This window comes from Lissotriton vulgaris, chromosome 7 (assembly GCF_964263255.1).
Source record: "Lissotriton vulgaris chromosome 7, aLisVul1.2, whole genome shotgun sequence".
In the NCBI taxonomy this organism is placed as follows: domain Eukaryota; kingdom Metazoa; phylum Chordata; class Amphibia; order Caudata; family Salamandridae; genus Lissotriton; species Lissotriton vulgaris.
Window position 1 is genome coordinate 1,764,610,652 of NC_141695.1, and position 25,255 is coordinate 1,764,635,906.

Sequence of the window (25,255 nt, forward strand, 5' to 3'; positions counted from 1 at the left end):
CTGATGTCTATATAGCTGCCACCACCGGACTCAACCCTCCCTGGGGAATTCAGAAAATGATAACTGCGCCCAGGGGATAATCTACCCTCCAGAGCTAATTTCTCTCTGGTGAAGGCCCTCTCAGCCTCCTCTATCCTCTCCGGCGCTAAGACCCTCACAGTCTCTAGCTTTTGTTGCTCAAGGGCCAACGTCTTAAGACTCAACTCATGAGCCCATATTTTCCTCCAAGGCTAACTTCCAATTCTCCATATGCTCATAGCTTTCCTTTTGCAGTTTCTCTACAGCCAACTGGTGCTCCCTTTCTTCCCTCCTATCTACCCACTCCTCTGGGGACAGGAACAGGGTTGGGTGCTGCACCTGACACTGGACCCAGCAAGGGACTCCCTATCTATGGGGTCTTCACTATCTGCTGGCGCCCATGCACTGTCATCCTCTTCCTCAGACTCTTCAGGGCTCCCCTCAGACCCACCACCCTCATGGCGTGCGGCCCGGGCCCTTTCCTCCTCACTGCACTCAAGATCCCATTGATCCTTTTGCCATAGGATCAGGCTGTCCCTCAGTTTGGACTGGGTGTCTGACTCACCCACCTCTATGCCTCTCTCTTCACAGAACCTTACCAATTCTAACACACTGTATCTAAACAGACCACAGAGATCAAAAGCAGGCTCCATTTTGGAGGACGTTCTGGAGGAAAGTTTAACACAGGGAACCTAGGGGTCTGAGCTAACACAGGAGTACACAATTCACAAAGTATTCAGCAAGCTCTCTATCCCAGAGAACTCACACTCATTTGTCTAGTGCAACACACTATTCATCAACACACATCCCCCCCTCGGACTGGTAAGGCAGTTTCTACCGCCCCTGATTTCTCAACCTGACCACACGTGACACAGGTACCAAACTCTGGGAGCGGGGCGAGGAACAAATGTACTGGATACTATTTGAAAATGACACTCTTAGGAGAAGAAATAATGGAACTTTCAAAAAAACAATAATCCCCAAAATGTGATTATCTGAAATGCAGAGTTTTGTGGTGCAGCCAGTTGCCACTGCGGTACAACGCAAACACAAATTCGGATCCCTTCCGCTTTCACCAATGTTAGAAATGGCGATTTCCGGTTGGTCAAGGCTTGCGCCAAAGCCAGGCAGAAACCACCATTCTAGTCAGGGAAAGGGAGTTACACGCCAAAGATAACCCCTGCTCACCCTCTAGGTAACGTGACGCGAGCAGCAAGGCTAATCCCGGAGGCAATGTAGGTTAAGTGTTTGCGCACGCACCCAGCAACAACACCCAAGGCCCACCACAAAGGAAACTCCACACAAGGTTATATATAAAAATAGCCTTTGTATTATACCAAACACATTAGTTAATAAACACACACTTTACATTGTGCCATAGGCACGGGCAGAATTTACAGGGGATTATGTACAGGACAGGGCCACATGGACCACTGTCAGGAATAAGCACTTTGTAGAACATAGAATACTTGTAGGAATAACACTTAGCACATATAACATATAATAACTGTAGCACCAATAACAAATGTAGCAAACAACCAGTAACCACAGGTAAGAGGTAAGTACCACCTACGCAACCCTAACCACCTTAGGCATGTATCACGCAGGAAATCATGAACTCACTTAGTAGGACCTATATTAGGAAAACCAACCTCCTAAGAATCACATACATTCAGAGGTATAAAACCTTACACATGATGCAGAAATCACATTAGGCAGGTAAATCACAATTGAGCAAAAATCACATAGGGCCAGAAACATGTACCCCACGCAAGGGCACAACACATGTACTGTACCCCCCAGGCCACCTGGCCTCTCAGGGGCTATAACGCCCTGTGTCCAGCAAAGTCAGGGCAGGCTGCGCAGGCAGCCAAGGAAGATTCACCAGGGCCTAAACATAGCAGCTGGCACTAAGTGCTGCGCAGCTGGGGATCTCCTCGGGGCTTGTAAGGAGATAAGGGGGGGCCCAAAACACTTGTGAGCCTGGCAGGCTCAAGAAAGAAAATGCTCCCTGGAGCCTCATGGGCTCTGTAATAAGGGGTCCTACACTGGGGGAGCGGCCCGCTGCCAACTGGGGCCGCTCTACCCTCTGTAATGCCCCTCAAAACGTTGGAGTGCCTCTCGGGGGCCTCAAGATCACCAAATGGGCCCTGAGCCTCTCGTGGGCTCTAATTACACAGTCCCTGTCATTGGAGACCCTCTCTGGGGGACTCGAAATCCCAGAATGCCCCCTGGACCCTCGGGGACCCGCAACAAATGCTCCCGTTGTTGGAGTCCCACTCGGGGGACTCAGGAAGAAAAGGGGCCTCCTGTGGGAGCGGCCCTCTCACCAAACGGGGCACTCGACACGCATCCAGACACTGTGCCTCCCTCAGGCACTGCAAGTGTCCCCGGAGCTTCCTCCAGCCCGTGACACTCACCGGCTCCTCCTGGTGCGGCGGCTGCTGGGGGGAGAGCCTTCCTCACCGGGCTCCTCGTTGCTGGGACCCCAGGCGGCGTAGCCTCCACTTCGGGGAAGCTTCCCCGGCTCGAGATGCAGGAGGGCAGGGCAGCCAATCACTGCCCGGCCCTCTAGACGAGCCTTCAGGCTCTGAGGGCACCTCAGCCAATGGCAGTGCGGCCCCGAAGGTGAGCCTCCAGGCTCCGGGGTGCGTTAGCAAATGGCTGCGCGCTCTTCCAAATGAAGCCCCCGGGCGGCGGCGGTGATTCGGTCTGCAAATTACGGGGTGGACTCCCGTAAAATAAATAATAAAGCGGAGAGGGCCCGTTAACTGCACGCGTCCCTGGCGGGGTGGGCACCCGTCAGGGGGGTCACAAAGTTGGCACAGAGTCCATGGCGGGGTGGGCACCCGCTAGGGACTTCCAAATTGGCTGATATGCGGGGTGGGCACCCGCGCCGATAAAGGCAGTTTGAGGGCAGGGGAATCTCCACGCTGGGGGTCCCCTGCTGCAGAGGATTGCAGCTCTGCCCTACTTCCCACGAGGCCGATGCTCCTTAGGAATAATTAGAGCGCTCCTTGCAAGTGGAACCCAGCACTTCCCAGGCGCTGTAGGCAAAGGTTAAGAACCAAAGATCCTTAGGAAGAAAAAGGGGGGGCACAGGCTGGGCCCAGGGGCCAGCTCACAGGGCCCTCCAGGCAGGGAGGCAGACCCAGTGGCGGTCCTCCTGGCGCACAGCAGTAGCAGGCCCCCTCCAAGTTAGGGTCAGGAAAAGAACATTTTACAAGAGGTCACAGCCTCTTTTTATACACTAAATCCCTTTGTCCTTAGGTGCAGGGTGGGGGGGGAAACCAGTCGCAGCTGGTTTTGGATCACTCTGTTATGCTCAGCCCCTCTTCCCATTCACTGGCCAGGCTAGGGACAGTAGACGCACCACATGGGGCCAAGCCAGCATTGTGTGGGTAAAGCCCAGCCCTATTCAGGTCCCAGGTGCACTCCTTCCTGGCCATCAACATGCAGATCTCCCATTCACCACTGGGGCAGACCCATCCTGACTCCTGGAACCTGGCACACCAGCCAGCTCCAGCCAATCACAAGCCAGCCAGTCATGTCACCTAAATTACTCAGACATGCCAACTTCTAGAAGTGGCACTTCCATACTAGACACATTCACGCCGCACACACATCATCGCGCAGCATTTAATCACACGAGTCCACACATACATATCTAATTTCCTGGGCTCAGGGTCCTAATACTTACACCCCAAAATCCTTTGTTCTCTGAGGGGAGAGGGGCCTGTGCCCAGTTCAAGCCAGTTCTGAAGCTCTCTATTTACCAGACTTCTCCTTTTCTTTCACAGCACAGGGCAGGCACATCAGACGCCCCACAGGAGGTGGAGCCAGCATTGTGGAAGGCAAGTACAGTCCAGGAGCACTTTGTTGATAGTCTTCCTTCTCTTCTTTCAGTGTGCAGGGCAGAGACACCAGACACACCACAGGGGGTGGAGCCAGCATGGTAGAGGGAAGGCCCAGCCCTATTCAGGTGCCAGGTGCAAATCCTCCCTCCCATCTTAGATGCAGATCTCCCTATTCACCACCGGGCAGCCGCAGCGTGTCTCCAGGAATTCCCCAGTTCTGTCACACACAAACCAAGACAAGGAATACACAACCTCGGAGAGGCGGGCTCAAAGGGTTAGGCAAGCAAATACCTACTTTCTAAAAGTGGTATTTGTAAACACAGATTATTAAAATAAACTTTACTAAAAGATATATTTTATTATTCTGAGTCCAGGCATACTAAACTCGAAATTCTACCATGTTCTCTGAGTCTGCTAGGATTATAAACATGTAACAATCCAGCTGCCCATTGTAGCCTATGTAGAACAGGTAGCCTTGCAATAGTGAAAAACAAAAATGGCTGTAATTCACTATTAGGACATGCCACACACATCAGGGCTTGTCCTACCTTATACTTTCAACGCACCCTGCCCCTGGGCCTACCATAGGGGTGACTAATGTAGGGATCGAATTTTCTATAATCATGTATTATTGGCCTAATGTGTCCAATATAATCTTATAAGCATATAATCGATTAATTAGAATAAAATATATTCATTTAGTAACCTAAAATTCACCCTCTACTAGTTGGTACTATTGGCATGGCTGGAGCCATCTTGTTTCGTTTCTCAGTGCACAAATGCTGTTTCCTTGATATCACGTTACTGTGTCTTTTACCCGAAACCCAGACGTCAGCCAAACTGCGTTCAGTGTCTGCTAACTGGTAGCTCAAGGGAAACCCAAGGTCGCACCTGCTTTCCTTGCGGGGTGCGTACATTTTCATAAAGCCTGTTCTTGTCCTCCCCGGCTCTAGATAGACTAGGAAGCACCCGGCTGACCTGCCCCCGGAATAGCTGAGGCTCAGGATACTAACAATCAATTGTGCCTTATATGGGCATTCCTCTTGGCTTGCTGACAAACTGTGTTTTTCCTTGTAAGGTGTCATCCTAAATGTGTGAAACGTATATATGCTGTGTACTTTGAATATGCAAGCAGTCTACTCTGCGCACCTTCGAGGTTGTGTAGAATAGGGCTCCCCTTTCAGGGTCTGTATTTGATGAATAAACGATTGAACCTTCTCCATTGCCGACTGAATTACTATTTGTCCTTAATAGTATATGGGTTATTGGTAAGTGTGACCCGTTAAATTAATTCTTATCCCTTCAGTTGGCGACTCCGCCGGGACCCCACGATAGGGTAGTCCCATCCTGTAAGCAGGAGTAGCGGGACAAGGAGGCGTTCTGGCCGAGTGGGTGGACAGACAGAGGATCCTGATTTGAGACACCCGTTTGCGGTATGAAAACAAGCCGTTCCCCTCTCGAGTCCAGTATCCCTCCCAGTTGTTGAAGACCCTACGCCGGAGTCCTACGGGCTTAACCCGAGAGAAGAACAGACTGTGTCGGTCTGTTTAAATGTCGGCAGTGGAGAATTCGCAATCGACCTGAGTGCACCAGGTGAGTGATATTTGAAATTAAATTGGATAAGAAATCACTTAGAGGAAGTGTTTCTTTTTGAATAACAGTTAACTGTAATGTTTTGAAGGTGGCCGGGGAAGCCGGACCACGTGGGAATCTGGGGATCTATCGTTGTGGCGCAGGGGCTACACGAGTAGAGACCTCACGGACTTGTTTGGTGAATGATTGAGACTGTTTCTGATGCCTTAGCAGAGTACGGTGTTGCTCGCTCGGCCGAATTCTCTCCAGGAAAGCTCTGGGAGAAACTGGGTAAGCTAGGGGTCTGGAGACATGTCCAGATACCCGGCCCAACCAGAACAGGACCATGGGATGGCCTGTGAGAGAGTTTGTGGTTCGCCTATCAGAGGGTCTTGGAGCAATCGTTAGATTGTTCCATTTTGGTGATATCTGTTGGTCTGGAATTCTTTTGAATCGATTCCCCGAACAGGAGTCGACGGGCTCTGTTCGTATTTGAAGACGTCATTTGCATTTGAATAGGATTCGAGAAATAATTGCCTTGCACTGTTTTACAGCACTTTATTTTAACGATTGTATGGGTGAGTGTTATGAAAGGACGCGTCCAATTGTGCGTGTGTTTTCTTTTTAATTTCATGTAAAAGGAGTGAGTCACAATGCCTTGTTTTAGTAAAATATGTTTTGGGTGCTGCTGTCGGAGAGGTACGCGGCACGAGGAAAGACAGCCTGCCCCTCCCGAAGGCAGCCCCAGTTTCGATATGTACACCAAACATGGTTTACAGCCAATTTTGTTTAATGCCCTGTGGAATAAGTATACCAGGGATAATTCGTATTTGCAATGGCCTCTTACGGGGTCTTTTGAAGAGAAAAAGATTAATTATATACAGAATAAATTGTTTATGAAAAAAAGTCGTCAGTCAATGTTTGACTCCCTTAACTTATGGTTGAAGGAGGCAAAAAGAAGACGAATCAGGGAAGAGAAGCTGTGGAAGATGAAGTTGGGTCAGACGGTCACACAGAAGGCAATAGCATATGATAAGGAAAAAGTAGAGAAGAATATTGAACGGATGGATAGACAGTTTTGGTTGGAAACTGATGAAAGCTATGTGGCCAGACCAGAGACAGGAGATGAATTAGAAGAATTGTTGGATACCCGACCACCTCCCCCTTATGCCCTGCAAGGCCTGTATCCGGCCATGCCTATGGTACGAGCCGATCAAGCGGGTGCTGTTGCAGCCGCCCGACCGCCGCCGGGAATAATTACCACAGCCCCCGTTGGCAGATTGGGATCGGATATTCCGGTTTCCCATCCTTCTCTTCGATTAACTACCTCACCCTTATTATCCCTTCGGCCGGACGCGGCTGTCCCTTCTCCCTTGCACCCTGTATTTCTTCCCCCTCCAACCCAGATCGATTTAGATCTTCGAAATATGGCCGGCCCTGGTGCCACACCCAAGCGACCGATGTCTGACCCGAGTGATCAACGAGCTTTCACTCGGTCGCTGCTGGGCCAGGAGGAGAGAAGAGCTATTATAATTCAGGCATCCCAGTGGATGCGGAATCCTATTTATACTTTAGAAGATATATGGAGCACTATGAAGGATTTTGAACCCCTTGCACAACAGCTGGCTCTAGAGAGCATGGCTATCCGATTGATCTCACTATGGGCTAAAGAACGGTGATGGATTAAACCCAGATCCTTTGACTAGGTGTGAGTGTTTGCTTGATTCGGATGCTCCGTCCATCACCACCCCCTTTTGTACCGCTTTTGGCCGCCATAAGTGTGGCAGGGTATGCTCAGACGTGAGTCCCTTGCTCACTTTGCCACTGGATCCAAGCAGGCCAGGCTGAAGATGGCTCGAATGCCAGAAACCGGTCCTCGGAAGCTTGTTTCCGGTCCAGGGAAGACATGGCTTGGTAGTTCGGGCTGGACTGTTCCCATGAGGCACAGGGTCAGACTGATTTGCATATAGCCATGTCTGAACTGGAGAGGCAGAGTGTGCTAAAGAACGGTGATGGATTAAACCCAGATCCTTTGACTGAGTGTGAGTGTTTGATTGATTTGGATGCTCCGTCCATCACCACCCCCTTTTGTACCGCTTTTGGCCGCCATAAGTGTGGCAGGGTATGCTCAGACGTGAGTCCCTTGCTCACTTTGCCACTGGATTCAAGCAAGCTGGGCTGAAGACGGATGGAAGGCCAGAAACCGGTCCTCGGAGGCTTGTTTCCAGTCCAGGGAAGACATGGCTTGGCAGTTCGGGCTGGACTGTTCCCATGAGGCACAGGATCAGACTGATTTGCATATAGCCATGTCTGAACTGGGGTGGCAGAGTGGGCTAAAGAACGGTGATGGATTAAACCCAGATCCTTTGACTGGGTGTGAGTGTTTGATTGATTTGGATGCTCCGTCCATCACCACCCCCTTTTGTACCGCTTTTGGCCGCCGTAAGTGTGGCAGGGTATGCTCAGACGTGAGTCCCTTGCTCACTTTGCCACTGGATTCAAGCAAGCCAGGCTGAAGACGGCTGGAATGCCAGAAAGCGGTCCTCGGAAGCCTGTTTCGGGTCCTGGGAAGACATGGCTTGGCAGTTCGGGCTGGACTGTTCCCATGAGTCACAGGGTCAGACTGATTTGCATATAGCCATGTCTGAACTGGGGTGGCAGAGTGGGCTAAAGAACGGTGATGGATTAAACCCAGATCCTTTGACTGGGTGTGAGTGTTTGATTGATTCGGATGCTCCGTCCATCACCACCCCCTTTTGGACCGCTTTTGGCCGCCATAATTGTGGCAGGGTATGATCAGACGTGAGTCCCTTGCTCACTTTGCCACTGGATTCAAGCAAGCCGGGCTGAAGACGGCTGGAATGCCAGAAACCGGTCCTCGGAAGCTTGTTTCGGGTCCAGGGAAGACATGGCTTGGCAGTTCGGGCTGGACTGTTCCCATGAGGCACAGGGTCAGACTGATTTGCATATAGCCATGTCTGAACTGGGGTGGCAGAGTGGGCTAAAGAACGGTGATGGATTAAACCCAGATCCTTTGACTGGGTGTGAGTGTTTGATTGATTTGGATGCTCCGTCCATCACCACCCCCTTTTGTACCGCTTTTGGCCGCCGTAAGTGTGGCAGGGTATGCTCAGACGTGAGTCCCTTGCTCACTTTGCCACTGGATTCAAGCAAGCCAGGCTGAAGACGGCTGGAATGCCAGAAAGCGGTCCTCGGAAGCTTGTTTCGGGTCCAGGGAAGACATGGCTTGGCAGTTCGGGCTGGACTGTTCCCATGAGGCACAGGGTCAGACTGATTTGCATATAGCCATGTCTGAACTGGGGTGGCAGAGTGTGCTAAAGAACGGTGGTGGATTAAACCCAGATCCTTTGAGTGGGTGTGAGTGTTTGATTGATTCGGATACTCCGTCCATCACCACCCCCTTTTGTACCGCTTTTGGCTGCCATAAGTGTGGCAGGGTATGCTCAGACGTGAGTCCCTTGCTCACTTTGCCACTGGATTCAAGCAAGCCGGGCTGAAGACGGCTGGAATGCCAGAAACTGGTCCTCGGAAGCTTGTTTCCGGTCCAGGGAAGACATGGCTTGGCAGTTCGGGCTAGACTGTTCCCATGAGGCACAGGGTCAGACTGATTTGCATATAGCCATGTCTGAACTGGGGTGGCAGAGTGGGCTAAAGAACGGTGATGGATTAAACCCAGATCCTTTGACTGGGTGTGAGTGTTTGATTGATTTGGATGCTCCGTCCTGCACCACCCCCTGTTGTACCGCTTTTGGCCGCCATAAGTGTGGCAGGGTATGCTCAGACGTGAGTCCCTTGCTGACTTTGCCACTGGATTCAAGCAAGCCGGGCTGAAGACGGCTGGAATGCCAGAAACCGGTCCTCGGAAGCTTGTTTCCGGTCCAGGGAAGACATGGCTTGTGAGTTCGGGCTGGACTGTTCCCATGAGGCACGGGGTCAGACTGATTTGCATATAGCCATGTCTGAACTGGGGTGGCAGAGTGGGCTAAAGAACGCTGATGGAATAAAAACCAGATCCTTTGACTGGGTGTGAGTGTTTGATTGATTCGGATGCTCCGTACATCACCACCCCCTTTTGTACCGCTTTTGGCCGCCATAAGTGTGGCAGGGTATGCTCAGACGTGAGTCCCTTGCTCACTTTGCCACTGGATTCAAGCAAACCGGGCTGAAGACGGCTGGAATGCCAGAAACCGGTCCTCAGAAGCTTGTTTCTGGTCCAGGGAAGACATGGCTTGGCAGTTCGGGCTGGACTGTTCCCATGAGGCACAGCGTCAGACTGATTTGCATATAGCCATGTCTGAACTGGGGTGGCAGAGTGGGATAAAGAACGGTGATAGATTAAACCCAGATCCTTTGACTGGGTGTGAGTGTTTGATTGATTCGGATGCTTCGTCCATCACACCCCCTTTTGTACCGCTTTAGGCCGCCATAAGTGTGGCAGGGTATGCTCAGACGTGAGTCCCTTGCTCACTTTGCCACTGGACTCAAGCAAGCCGGGCTGAAGACGGCTGGAATGCCAGAAACCGGTCCTTGGAAGCTTGTTTCCGGTCCAGGGAAGACGTAGCTTGGCAGTTCGGGCTGGACTGTTCCCATGAGGCACAGGGTCAGACTGATTTGCATATAGCCATGTCTGAACTGGGGTGGCAGAGTGGGCTAAAGAACGGTGATGGATTAAACCCAGATCCTTTGACTGGGTGTGAGTGTTTGATTGATTCGGATGCTCCGTCCATCACCACCCCCTTTTGTACCGCTCACTATGGGAACAGCATTTTGAGGAAGGACTTCCGCCTCAAATATTACGTGATATACGGTGTCACGCTCATAAGTTCCATCTTCAGATAGAGGAAGTCTATCAGAATGTAACAACGCTATTGAATTATCGGGAACGGATGCACCGGAAAAGTGCCGAATGGGGAGCTCCGAACCCCATGAGGGAGGTGCATCCTCTCTTTTTCCCGGAGGTACCGACATAAAAGATAATGGGGGTAATGTCACTAGAGCACGTGAGGATGCCAGACTTCAGGAACAATGAGTTTATACCCCTTGGAAATGAAGCGAGGTCCTTACGCTAAAAGCCCAGCTCCCCGACCCCCGTAAAAATCCTACAGCTTATTACAAAGAATTGTCTGAAGCCGCCAATTCCGCCATCATGACTATAGCTGATATTGAGCTATTTTTTGGTCTTCTAATCCCTGTTAATATTTGGAGGCAGATACATGATACGGACCATGCCCCTGAATTAAGAGGAACATGGGACCAATTGAAAAATTGGGACAAGGAACGGAAACCGGGTGAAAAACCCCGGGATGAAGTTTTAGCAGTACCAGATAAAATTGTGACGTATATGAAAACACTTTTGCCCCCTCGGAAAGTAGATTGGGATAAATTAACGGCGTTTAGACAGAAAAAGGATGAAAGTGTGTCGGACTTCTTTACCAGGTTCGAGAAAGTGTACATAGATTTCAGTGGCCAGGACCTCTCTACAGAGGGGGGAATTCGATTATTTATAAACAGATTTGTAACCAATCTAATCCCAGAGGTTATGTCCCGTCTTCAGTCGTCTGAAAGCACGTGGACTACAGCCGCACCATCTGTTATTCTTAGCATGGCCCAGTACTATGAACATCGCGAGAACGAGAGTAAGGACAGATCTGAAAAGAAAACTAAGGATTTAAAAACAAGAATACTATTGCAGCAAGTCAGCAGAGGGCAAATGTCAGGGAGGGGAGTGCGGGGCTCATTTTACAGGGGCCAGACCACGGGAAGAGGTAGAGGAAGCCCTCAGAATATTGGGATAAACCAATGTTCCTATTGTATGGAGGAAGAGCATTGGAGAGCTGATTGCCCTTTGCTGCAAGGACGAAACGGACCCAGTAGAGGTCGAGGAGAGGTCGGGGAAATATAGATTGAAATAGTATGAGAAGAGAAGAACCACAGCATGAGGGTTCTCGTATGACATGTACGAAGACCGAGAGTATGCATGAGATAGCCAAGGACAGAGCAGGGGCCGTATTACAGTACCAGTGGACCAAGAGGGACCTTATGTAAAAGGAGAACTATTGGGAACATCAGGGAAGTTTTTAGTGGATACTGAGGCGATGAGTAGCTCAGTCGCCCAGGCACTGGTCCCAGGAGCAGCTCTGTCTGGCCAAAATAATGTATCAGTCTGATTCTCTGGAATACCGGTAGTCAGCCCCGTTTCAAAACCTCTGCCTTTTACGATTGGTCCCATTTCCATGTATACCCCTTTTCTCCTCACTTCAAATTGTGGAGAAAATCTGCTAGGTTTGGATGTCTTAAAAAAACTCCATGCACGTATTTACTGTTCTCCAGATGGTGTTTTTCTTACAATGAATAAACCACCTGTGGAGATGGCTCAGTATTTTGCTAAGAACGAGCATTTGCCTCCTGAATTTGCTACCATCCCTGTGGTTCTGAAAATTCCGGACCCTGCCATAATGGTGTACCAAGGCCTAAACACTCGTGCAGAAAATATCATCATACCACGACGAATTTGGTATCAATAGACCGGTAATGATCAGGACATTATGCCTGTGTATTTGCGTCACGATCGAGTGATGCTATCACCCTTAAATCACTGTTCTTGTCCTGAGCCCACGGCATCCATCTTGTGTCTTGCCCTCATATAGTCAATTGATTATAGGCTGAATTTGATCCAAAGGACACGTCCACCTTTCTCTGACTTCTCCATGACCTGAACAGGCTGAATCTGCCTACGTGATGTTGGCCTCACCAAACCAGTCCATGCCCTCTAGTCAATCTATATTAAAGATCTGAGCAACTTGTTATGATAAATTGGATGAATTTGTATTAAGATAAATTTCACAGATATGGACCTCATACTGTGAGCGAGTAAGGCAGCTGTTTTTCCAGTGCATGCCTAATTTGGCTGTAATGATTTTTTAAAGAAAACTAAAATGATATACTGGATCAAAGATTGCCATCCGTTGTTAGTCACTTAACTGCCCTTTTTTCCTTAAGGACAGGCAGCTCTGCATTTATGTATCCTTGATTGGGCCTAAGGATGGAATTATAGATCCGTGACTAAAGGTGGCCTAATTTCGATATCGCATTTTTTTGATCGCATTTTTTGATTCCTGAATACGTTTATGGATTCATTTTTTTTCCCTGAAGAGACAACTGAACATTAGTTAGAATTACTGTGTAGGGTATAGATTGTCAGCGGTAGAGTTAAGATTCTGTAACATTGGTCTTTTCATGTATCCCCGTGCTCTTGGTGCTGTGTCACATGCCTTAGGCCACCCAAGCAAACTCTTGTCCTTCCTATAGATTTTTCTTTTTGCTTCTTCCCTGACCAATGTTGCATCATGTTTAGTTATTGAAGATTAGTTGTGTCCTACTTCCATTTTTTCCCTTCTCCATCTTCCTTTCACCAGTCAGCCCATTTATTATTAAGGGTGTATTGTTCATGTTCACACTTCAAGACTGCAGTGATGTAGTAGGAACCCCCTTATGCCACATACTTTCCCTTTTGATTGATGAGACTAGTTTTCAAGAATTTTCTTTGGGCCCACTTCAAATGTCTTTTCAGACTGACTGTCAGGATAGTGATAGTCTGGTTAAATGACCCAATACAAGTTTTCCATCTCAATAGGAGATTTTCCATCTCAATAGGAGATATCTCAAGTTTACATTCTTTTTAGTACGACATATTTTTAATGTCTATTTTTAATTTTTCAGTTCTCTTCTGTTTCTGCTGTTTCAATTTTTTATAAGATGTGTTCTAATCATGCAGATACCAGGACTCTCTAGTTCTTGTCCTTTTGTCTGCACAGTTGATCATTAGCCTTTGTATTACATAGCGCATTTGATGCACATTGTTTAAAGAAGGGACTTCTTCATGTCTTTGAAAATGTGTATTATGTCATTGCTCTATTTGAGATGCTCTAGATAAGGAGTTTAGGAACACCTAGGCTTCATCATTAAGGAGAATATGTATTTACCCCATTAAATAATGTACCCCATTAGACAATGCCACTGTGTGAGGGCATCCATTTAGGTTCCCATGGTGTATTGCCACTCCTTTGCAGATTACAGGCCATTTGCTTAACTGTTTTTATATCTGATTTGAAGGAAACTAACAATTGTGTTACACTTGCTACATCACTAGGGTCCTGCTGGATCTTCCAGAGTCAAAGGAAGAGTGATTCCCTGCAGACCTGTGATCAACACTAAAGCCCACTCCCCATCAGTGACCGCTACATATTGCTCTACAAATCCTGCAACAAGGAAGTCGCGAAGCTGGTCAGCGATCATCAGCGTGCCTCCAGTGGTACCTCCTAAGCAAGCCATTTGTTTCATCAGAAGGCGTTGTGAAAAGAAAAGAATAAAGGAGCTGATTTTCTGTTTTGCCTCAGAAGTTCAGTGCAAAGATGCGAAGGATCCCTGCTTTTGATGGCAGGACTGTCATTCACTTTGTGCAATTTGTTCAAACTGTCATGTGCTTGAACCTCTGACAGCGCGCGGTCCCCTGACCCCCTTGGCCTGAGTTTTTGGCCTTTCCCCACACACACCTCTTTTCCCTTTGCTCCAGCAGAAAGGCAGTGCACCTGAGAATCCACGTTTGGAAAAAGGCACTACATTCTGGTGCCCATGAGAGAGCAGCTTGAGCGTCCTCTGACACTAAATGATGAGTGTTGGAGTCTGAAAGTGCTGCCGACCTTGCTAGGTTTGTTGCTAAATGGTGCTTGGATCTGCACGAGATGCTTTGTGCCCTTGATTAATGAAGAGCGCATCATTCGTAGTGTCTGCCACAAAGAAGAGACACTGGTGCATTGTTTTAAGACATTGAGACTTTCGAGTGAGCTGTGAGTGTTTGCCCGGAGAGCACTCCTACTAAACAGTATTGTCTTCTCATGAAAAAGCCTGAATTGAAGAGGCCCAACGCGAAGAAGACACTGGAAGCGGATTTGATGGACAATAGAAGCCTGCAAGGAGAGGCTTTGGCGGACTCTGGGTATTTTCTGTGAGCTTGTATAGACTTGAAGTTTGGAAACTAATTTTTGCTGCTTTGCTGGCATTTGTTTTAAAGTACTATTCTGTTTAGTAAAAGCAGAATGAAGTCTCTGTGGAAGTGTATCCCTTTTTCATCTGAGAGCATTGATCAGGAACGCCACTGTTTCACTTGAACATATAATAGATTACTGAAATGCATAGGAAGCTATATAGAATGTTATTAGATAATTCTAGGATTTGCCTTCTGTTTAGGATTGTGGAAAATTATGATTTCATTCGTAATAATGGTCACTACGTCCTCCCGTGGTCTATATGTTCTCAACAACATGTTTTCTAGTGTTATTCTAAAATGACATTGTCTTTTATGGGTGGGATTGTTTTTGTTGCTACCCAATTGACATCTGTACCCACCTCCCAACCTATGTCTCTTCCTACTATTACTTCTTTGCATCTGACTTTTGCTTTTCCTTTTCTCTCTTGCTTTTTCTGAAATTGTATTATGGTTTTCTGATAAATTTCTTGATTGGTTACCATTTGCCAGTTGCAGGGTAACGTAGGAGTACCAACGGCTCAGTTTGTGACCTGAGTAGTGGCAGTAGGCCTGCAGGACTTGCAGTGTCCCTATGACCTGCTAATAATCACAGCTGAAGTACTCTATCAAGATTGCGTGAGCGACATTAGAAAATGGAGATTGTATTGAGGAATGACGATAAAAAAGCAAGAGATGAAAAACCGAAATTATAGAATGTTGTTCTCTAAGTGTGGTATAACTTTATCTATTTTAATACTTTTATGTATTCTATTAGTTACTATATTCTGGTTTATTTCTCCTACACAATTGACGTCTGCACCAACTTCCCAACATACTCTTTCTTTCTTTACTGTTTCTTCACATGACTTTCATGTTTTACCTGAACATACATTGGTTAGGCCAGAGTTTACTGATAGACCCTTCTGTACAGCTTCTACATCAACACTAGAACATCACTAATTGTTGGGTGGGTGATCTTATACCACATACTACAGATAGAGGTGTTCACTATTTGGTCCTGCCATATAAGGCCTTTGTACCACTACTTGTGTAAGAAGACTTGTCCCGAGAGAGTTGCTAAGTAGTAAGATAATACTACAGCAACCACTTGATGATCTGATAAGTATAGACCTAGATTCAGACTGACATGGGTTTAGGTTATTGCCTATATAAGGGCAAAAGGGGCGTCTGTGGTTCTGAAAATTCCGGACCCTGCTATAATGGTGTACCAAGGCCTAAACACTCGTGCAGAAAATATCATCATACCACGACGAATTTGGTATCAATAGACCGGTAATGATCAGGACATTATGCCTGTGTATTTGCGTCACGATCGAGTGATGCTATCACCCTTAAATCACTGTTCTTGTCCTGAGCCCACGGCATCCATCTTGTGTCTTGCCCTCATATAGTCAATTGATTAAAGGCTGAATTTGATCCAAAGGACACGTCCACCTTTCTCTGACTTCTCCATGACCTGAACAGGCTGAATCTGCCTACGTGATGTTGGCCTCACCAAACCAGTCCATGCCCTCTAGTCAATCTATATTAAAGATCTGAGCAACTTGTTGTGTACATTGGCCTGAGCAAGATTAGAAGGCCGAATACAGTAGCCATGCCTGTTTATGACCCACAAGCATCCCTTATCCTACATTTCTATCTTCCACACCTGGCTCTGTTTCTCTGCTTCTGGGCTTTTACAATGGGGAGGTGACTGTTTATATGATGGGGAGGAAACCAGTTCTATTGTGAGCTTCTCCGGCCTGCACAGGAAAATATGTGAAGTTTGACATATGTTCATGATGGAAGATGGGTTGGTCAGTTTGGGCAAGTAGAATGGAATTCATAATTATAGCCTGCTTTGTTATGGTACCATGGGAGCGACCTACAATGATGTGTGTCACAACAAGAATGTGAGCCTAGGGCCAAACTTTTTGTATAAAAGGCCTGCCTGAGAAAGCTCAGGTAGGCTCCCTCTTTCAATTGTAAAACTACGGTTGGACGACGAAGCCTCATAATTAATTATAATAAAGATGTCTTTTAATTTTACAGATTGGCTTCCAATTCCTTATCTGCTTTATTTTGCAAACTGCTGGATAGATCCCTGGTGGGGAGAGTGAGTCATTTTCCACTTTTCTTCATCCCTCCGACTTTATGGGCTAAAGGGGAAACCGATGTTGGTCTGTTAAGAATAGACACTGTGTCAATCACCATAAAACCAAACGCACAGATGCCTCGCATTCCACAGTATAGAATTTCACCGGAAGGTGAACAAGCCTTGCTCCATATTATTCGTGACCTAATTGACAAAGGAGTAGTGGAAGAAACAGCTGCGAATGTCTGTAACAGCCCGATTTTGCTGATTTTGAAAAAGACTCCGATTGATGGTGCCCCGGATTATAAGTCCGCATATCGTTTTGTGATTGACCGTAGAGCGGTTAACAAAATAGTGGTCCCGCAATACCCAGTGGTACCGGATATCACGGCGATTCTTACTATAATTCCCCCTACCGCTCGATATTTTTCTGTTATCGATCTAAAGAATGCTTTCTTTAGCATTCCAATCCATCCTGACAGCAGACATCTCTTCGGATTTTCATTAGGAGGGCGAAGTTTTAGATTTACGCGCGCACCTCAAGGCTATACAGAAAGTCCTAGTATATATAGCCAGGCCCTTAAGGCAGTGTTGGATGAACTAATTCTGCCCACCAGAAATACAATCATTCAATATGTGGATGATATTCTGGTGGCTTCTGATACAGAGGAAGGTTGCAAGGATGCTACTGTAAAATTGTTACACCATTTGGCTAAAAAAGGAAAAAGGTCTCCCTTTCTAAATTTCAATATTGTCGACAGGAAGTGACCTACCTCGGACACTTACTGTCGAAAGCGGGGAGACGACTAACATCAGAACGAATATCTGTGATCACTAACATGTCTGTACCTCGTACTCAACGTGATGTCCATGCATTTCTTGGCATAACCTCTTACTGTCGCCAATGGATTCCTAACTATTCACTCCTCTCTAAACCCTTGTTGTACTTGACGACCAAAGATGTGCATGAACTCCTACCCTGGACGGATGAATGCCAAGAAGCCTTTGACTCTTTGAAATCTGCTTTGTGTTCTGCACAAGTCTTGGGTACCCCGGACTATCGGAAGCATTTTTCACTCTATGTGCACGAGGTGGACGGTTGTCCCCTTTCAGTGTTAACTCAGGATTTTGGGGGGAAATAAAGACCCTGTGCCTTCTTTTCATCAGTAATGGACATGGTAGCACAAGCCCTTCCCAGTTGTCGGAGGGCCACTGCAGCGGTAGCGGTGGCCATCTGACAATCAGAGGGAATAGTACTAAACACTGACCTCACAGTAATGGTACCGCATGCTGTGGACATTTTGTTAAATAAAACTAAAACCCAGCACCTTACGAGTGCTCGCTTGACAGGATACAAATTGACATTGTTTGCACCCCATATTACGATCAAGAGGTGTGCTACGTTGAATCCTGCAACACTATTACCTCTCCCTTCTAATGATACAAAGGATGACATCCATGATTGTGTATTTAGAACTGAGGAAGAAACAAAAGGGCGTGTAGATCTCACAGACATTCCTTTACCCGAACCCCAAGGAGAATTATATGTTGATGGTTCCTGTTTTAGGTTACCAGATGGAACTACAACAGCTGTGTATGCCATTACGACTTTGAAAACGATAGTCGAAACTGCTAGGATTTCACACCATTCAGCCCAGGCCGCTGAATTAATTGCTTTGTTACGTGCATGTGAAATTTGCAAAGGACTGAGAGTGAATATTTACACGGACAGCCAGTGCACCTTTGGCGTTGCCCATAGTTTTGGGAGATTGTGGAGGGAGCGGGGTTTCTTCACCACGCATGGCCAAAAGATTCAACATGGTCCTTTAATTGATCGTTTGTTGTCAGCCTTGACGTTACCAGATAAAGTGGCCATAATCAAATGTAGCGCCCATCAGAAAATAGTTAATTCCACAGGAAAGGGAAATGCCTATGCTGACTCAGTAGCGAAGGAAACAGCCCAGACTAAAATGACTCCCATGTTCCATAGTACTTCAGCTCGGTGGGTGGCGGAAACATCGGTATTTGATAATACCATAGAAAGTGTAAGAGAATTGCAGAAGGAGGCCACCACAGATGAGGCTCAATAATGGGAGCAGGAAATAGGGAAACTAGACAAGAACGAATGTTGGATAGATCGAACAGCGAGACGACGTTGGTTACTCCCTAATGCACTGGTATATGCTGTGGTGACTATGGCCCATGGCCCAGCACACATAGGAGCAAAGGGTATTTTTGCTGTATTTGACCCCGTCTGGAACAACCCGAATATTCTTAAAACGGCCGTACATGTGGTCAGATATTGCCCAGTGTGTTTACTCAGGAGGCCAAGAGTCCGCCTTAAGTGGAAATTTTGCGCCACCATCTTTGCCATTTGAAGTTATTCAGATTGATTACATTCAGATGGAGAGTGTGAATAATTTAAAGTACGTGTTAGTGGTGGTGTGTGCCTTCAGCAAATGGGTTGAAGCCTACCCCACAAAAGAGGCCACTGCGGTAGCGACTGCTAAAGCACTGATTAAGGAATATTTCCCCAGATATTTCTTGCCCCGCATTATCTGGTCAGATAACGGAACACATTTCAACTCTGCACTAGTACAGAGTGTATGTGATGGTCTACAGATTCGGCAGAAGTTTCATGCAGCCAGACACCCCCAGTCAGCAGGATTAGTCGAGAAATACAATGGAATACTGAAACTGAAGATGGCCAAGATTTGTGCCAGTACTGGAATAAAATGGATTGATGCACTCCCTTTGGCATTGTTATCGCTGAGAACGACCCCACACACCAGAACCGGGTTATCTCCATATGAGATCATTTTTGGCCGACCCGCTATTGTATGGGGAGTCCCTAGACCTAGGTCCTTTGGAGACATTGACTATCCTCCGATGACAGATTAATTGTATGCTTTAACTAAAGATTTGCGTTCTATTCAGGTATCCGAGACATTGCAGCCGCTACCAGAGGGTCCGGGACATCGACTGGAACCCGGCCAGTGGGTTCTGGTGAAGAATTTCCAAAGGAAATCAAGTTTGGAGCCGAGATGGTCTGAGCCCTACCAGATCATTCTCGTTACCAGGCCGGCTGTGAAGGTGCCCGGGCGGAAGAATTGGATTCATGCGACTCATCTGAAGCGACTCCCTCTGCCTTTGCCCTTTGATTTGCAAAACCGCGAAGGAATTCCAAGCCAAGAAGGAGAATCGCCCCTGAGCTTTGTGCCTTTTTCGGAAGCCCAAGAAAGGGGGCAGCCAAGTGAAGCTGTGCCCCCAGTTGACAAAGTGGTGACCCAATCAATGGAGACCAGTGTTGAGGGTACATCACAGAGTTCGTATGTATCTGATGCCCGTGCCACTGAGTTGTTTTCTGATCAAGAGTGACCTGGTCACTACAAATACGACCTGCGGCCCCGAAAACAGTGCAGTACCCCAGATCTTCATGGTAGGAGATAGGGAAAGACTTAAGTTTAGAAACCTTGGAATAGAGTTGCTGGGGTACTGAGCGAGACACTGGACTGAACGCGTTGAGAGCCTGGAACATTGTACTAAATAGATCTGTTCAGCAAGAAAGACTGAGTTGGGGGCTGCGGTCATTCTACGAAATAAAGGAAGTGTGTTTGCTGCTTTCTGTCCATGGAGAAAAACAACAAGGGTCTGCCTGTGAGACTCTGAACGGACACAAGAAGAAGAACCCTCTGGTGGTGTGCGTGCTTTGTGGATGCAGATAGTTTTTTTGGACTTATAGAGAGGGACCAAGTTATATCTGAACTTTTAGGGAGCATGTTTCCTTTTGCCCGATTTGCAATGGAGGATGAGAGACCACTAGCCCCTCGGCGATATATAGATAATATGCATTTGTTTTCCGGATGGTCCACCAGAGTGAAGGTGGCATTTATTGTGTTTATTATTATTATTACAATTATTATGATGAGTGTATTAGTATATCTAGAATTTCAGCATCCAGTACAGAAATTATTAGGCACCACTTTTGCTCCGGAAGAACATCTCTTTTACTCTTTGCCCCCCCATAAGGCTAGACATAGAGAGACTTATATAAAAAATGCTTTTATAGAAATGTTACATCAGACCCATTCTACTACAAATAAGACGAACTGTTGCGTATGCGGACTACTCCCTTCGGTTATGCACCAACATGAACTGTTTATTTCCCTACCAATGTCCTATTTAGCCAGTTGTGAAGCATGGTTCCAATTGTTGTCTTTAATGTACTCGCATTACGTAGCTGAACCGAAAATATATACTGAAAAAGTTTATGAAGCCATTTTAAAGTACATAGAGACACATCAGGGATTTGATGCAACTGGAAATGAGGGCGAGGGTTCATTAGACCCTAATGCCTGTATGAATTTGTATACTGAATATAAAAATGTTACATGGTTAATGGAGGAAATGCAGGATTTTGAACTTTTCAATGATACAATGTATTTTCAGCATTTTAAGGATAGAAATGTCACAAATGACAAACCATTACCAATCCCCATCATTAATACTACCTCCCCTTTTTGCATACAGGGTAGAGGCCATGTTAAGGTAGGCAGGAGTAGATGTAATTACACCTACACTCTACAAGTGTACAGTACCCCACCTATGATTACCCCACCAGATGTTTATTTTGTTTGCAGTGAAAATGCCTACACATGGCTTCCCCGGGGATGGGCAGGAAGTTGTTACCTTTCATTTCTCTATCCCCTGTATATATTGCCCCTCCCAATTATCACAGAACTCATCAGTTGGTGTGGAAGGAGGTAGTAGTGAGTCAGAATGCTAGGAGCTATGATCTTGAGGGCACTGACCAAACGGATACCTCTTTACAACAGTTTGAGGACTTTGCGAAAGGGCTTACCCCCTTCTGGGGGCCCATATTTAATAGTCGCAGTATAAGACGTCTGTCCAGGATAGTTGAGAATGTGGTCCAAACCACTACTGGAATCCTAACTAATATTACAGTTGAGCTTGCTGCAACAAGGCTTGTTTCGCTTCAGAACCGGATGGTTCTTGACGTCATCCTGGCAGATAGGGGAGGAGCCTGTCGCGTGATCGGCAGCTCTTGTTGCGTGTTTTATTTCAGATTCAGCCCCTACTATTCATCTGGCTATACAGAAACGACATCGATTAGCTAGCGAAGCCCATGTGGATAACGGCACGTGGTCCCTTAGTAGTTGGTTTTGGGGTCTTTTAGCGACCTGGGGTTGGAAGATATTTTTGGTATTGGCAGGGGCCTTTGGAGTGATATTTACGTGCTGCTTGTGTTTCCAATGCGGCCCTGCCTGCTGCTCTTTTTGTGCCACTAGAATCACGTCTGCATTACAGTTTTCTCGACAAAAGAAGGTAGAGACGCAGATGATCCAAAAAGAAGTGTCTGACCTTATGCAAATAGATGAGGGGATTTTCGTAGAATAGGAGTATGTGTATTGGCCATATTAGGCCAAAAGGGCCGTCTGTAGGGATCGAATTTTCTATAATCATGTATTATTGGCCTAATGTGTCCAATATAATCTTATATGCATATAATCGATTAATTAGAATAAAATATATTCATTTAGTAACCTAAAATTCACTCTCTACTAGTTGGTACTATTGGCACGGCTGGAGCCATCTTGTTTCATTTCTCCGTGCACAAATGCTGTTTCCTTGATATCACGTGACTGTGTCTTTTACCCGAAACCCAGACGTCAGCCAAACTGCGTTCAGTTTCTGCTAACTGGTAGCTCATGGGAAACTCAAGGTCGCACCTGCTTTCCTTGCGGGGTGCGTACATTGTCATAAAGCCTGTTCTTGTCCTCCCCGGCTCTAGATAGACTAGGAAGCACCCGGCTGACCTGTCCCCGGAATAGCTGAGGCTCAGGATACTAACAATCAATTGTGCCTTATATGGGCATTCCTCTTGGCTTGCTAACAAACTGTGTTTTTCCTTGTAAGGTGTCATCCTAAATGTGTGAAACGTATATATGCTGTGTACTTTGAATATGCAAGCAGTCTCCTCTGCGCACCTTCGAGGTTGTGTAGACTGGGGCTCCCCTGCCAGGGTCTGTATTTGATGAATAAACGATTGAACCTTCTCCATTGCCAACTGAATTACTATTTGTCCTTAATGGTATATGGGTTATTGGTAAGTGTGACCCGTTAAAATAATTCTTATCCCTTCACTAATATGAAGAAAAGGGAAGGTTTAGGGACAGGCAAGTGGGTGCACTTGCCCAGTCAGTATGAAAGCCTGAAAATAAATGAATAAATTACATTTTTGTGGCTAGCTTATCGAGGTACATATACTGAACCATCTTTATATTAGAATGCAGTCTTATCAGTTAGGTTATTTGCATGCTTTACGTGCATACACGGATACATTCACTTTTCCAAATTCAACCCCTCTGTCACTCTTCGTTATTTACATACAATGAGCTGTACATGTCAGAAGTCATCGCTTGTGATAAAGGATTCTATTATACATAGGCTGAAATAAAATGTCAATGGATGGAACCTTATTAGTGGCGGACATCATATAACTCACTAACAATTAGAGGAATTTACTTACAAGACTATGTCTTGCTAGGTGCTGTTCTTTTTAAGATCTTTATGTCCTATCGCGGTGTGACAATGTGAAACACAAAGAAAGCTACCGGTCAAAATTCTGATTTAATATAATTTGAAGTTTGAGTAATGATTAACTCTTACCGCTATGCTACCAACGGGTCTACCCTCTACTGGGCCCTTATTTATGAGGCCTTGCGTCAGTTTTGCGCCGCCGGTGCGTCACTTTTTGTGACGCACCAGCGGCGTAAAATATGCGCCATATTTAAAAAGTGACGCATCTCGGTAGATGCGTCACTTTTTAAACCCTTGCGCCACATTATACCTACGTCAGGTATAATGTATGCAGAGGGGGCGTTCCCCCGCAAAAAGCCTCGTAATAGTGACGCAGTGAAATCTATGAGATTTCACTGCGTCACTTTTAGGATGCTGTTGCGTCAAAATCTTGCGCCTGCCTCACAGCAGGTGTAAGACTGACGCAAGCCCTTTCACATGGGGCTTTCCCCATGTGAAAGGACTCATTGCTGGAGTTGCGTCACTTTTGTGACACACTCCAGCAATGCGTCACTTTTGCACTTACAGATACGTCAGAAATACTGACGTATCTGTAAGTCCCTGCGACATGATGCGTCATACATTAAATATGACGCATCATTGGTGTCGCAAGGAGTGCGCAGTGAAAAGTGACGCATCGCTGTTTTCACGCAGCGATGCGTCACTTTTCATAAATGAGGCCCCCGGTTTCTTCCTTGAGTCCTGTACAAATTGTACGACAGCAGTTTTAACTCGAGCGTATTTTCAATGTATACTGTTGTAGTTTGTATATTAGAGTGAGCCTTGCCAGGGTGCGTTCTCTTATCCCTCCGGCTAACAAAATGTGTGCCTTCTCTGGAAGATATATTACTGTGCTACCAGCTCCTGTGCATCGTTCAGTTCAATTCCTAGAACTCTCTGCAGAAAACGCGATGTCGATCTAGACATGAAAGTTTTGTCAATGAGTGCTGTTGTAATCTATTTGTCAAAGCAGGCCTTACCAGGTGGCGTTCCGATTATCCGAGTGTGTTGCTTTTCTCAGAGGTATTTTCCTCGTGGTTTTTAGTTTCTAAACGTCACCTGTGTCACATACATAATGTCAAATTAAGAGCAGCCCACTTTAAAGATCACCTAAGGATCATGTTATGCTTGCTATCAGACCTTACCTATTAATGGGGTTATCCACACTTATGTTCTCAAAAAACTGCGTATCGGTGAAATCTCAAAATGCATCTTTTTCACGATTCTTAGTTATTTCAGACTTCTATGAAGAAAAGAATACGGCTATTTACTAACGGCCCTCCTTTTCGAGATAAGATAATATCCCTTATATCCATGAGTCCCGTCTTACCTATTACCGGTGTCTTTGTTTTCCAACTCAACTTCCGAACGCGTAATCGTTACGGGGGACCCGCGCTATTGATGCGTTTTAAATGTGAGTGAATCACGTACTCTTGCGAGAATGCTCCTGGGATATTATCTCATCTCGCAAAGGAGGGCGGTTAGTAAATAGCCATATTATTTTCTTCATAGAATCAGAAATAACAAAGAATCAAAAATTTGCTAGCATTCGCGCCAAGAATTTTCAATTCTATTAAGGACACGGAGGCGAGGATTATGCTATCTCTTCCTTTACTGTAGAAAACACAGCAGCCAATAAAAACATTCAATTATTTATAAAAAACTACATTTCCCATGATGCTTTGCAATGGTAACACCTCCTTGGACCTCTATAAGAGCCCTGAGTCCAATCCCATCATCCTCTTTCTTTGCTTGAACTGCAACAGTCCATATATCAACGATACCTGAAGAAAATCCTCCAACATGGAAGTTAATATGGAACCAAGATCCATTTTGTAATCTTCAACTGGAAGAACTTCTTATTCAGACTTCTTGTCTGCACCTAGGAAAAAATGAACAACTCGTAATATCTGTGTATCAAAAGTCCTCATCATCTCAATTACCACGGTGGGTAATATGAACAATAACCTTGTACACAGCCGGGTGGGATAATCCTCGCCTCCGAGTCCTTAATAGAATTGAAAATTCTTGGCGCAAATAGTAGCAAATTTTTGATTCTATTACAGG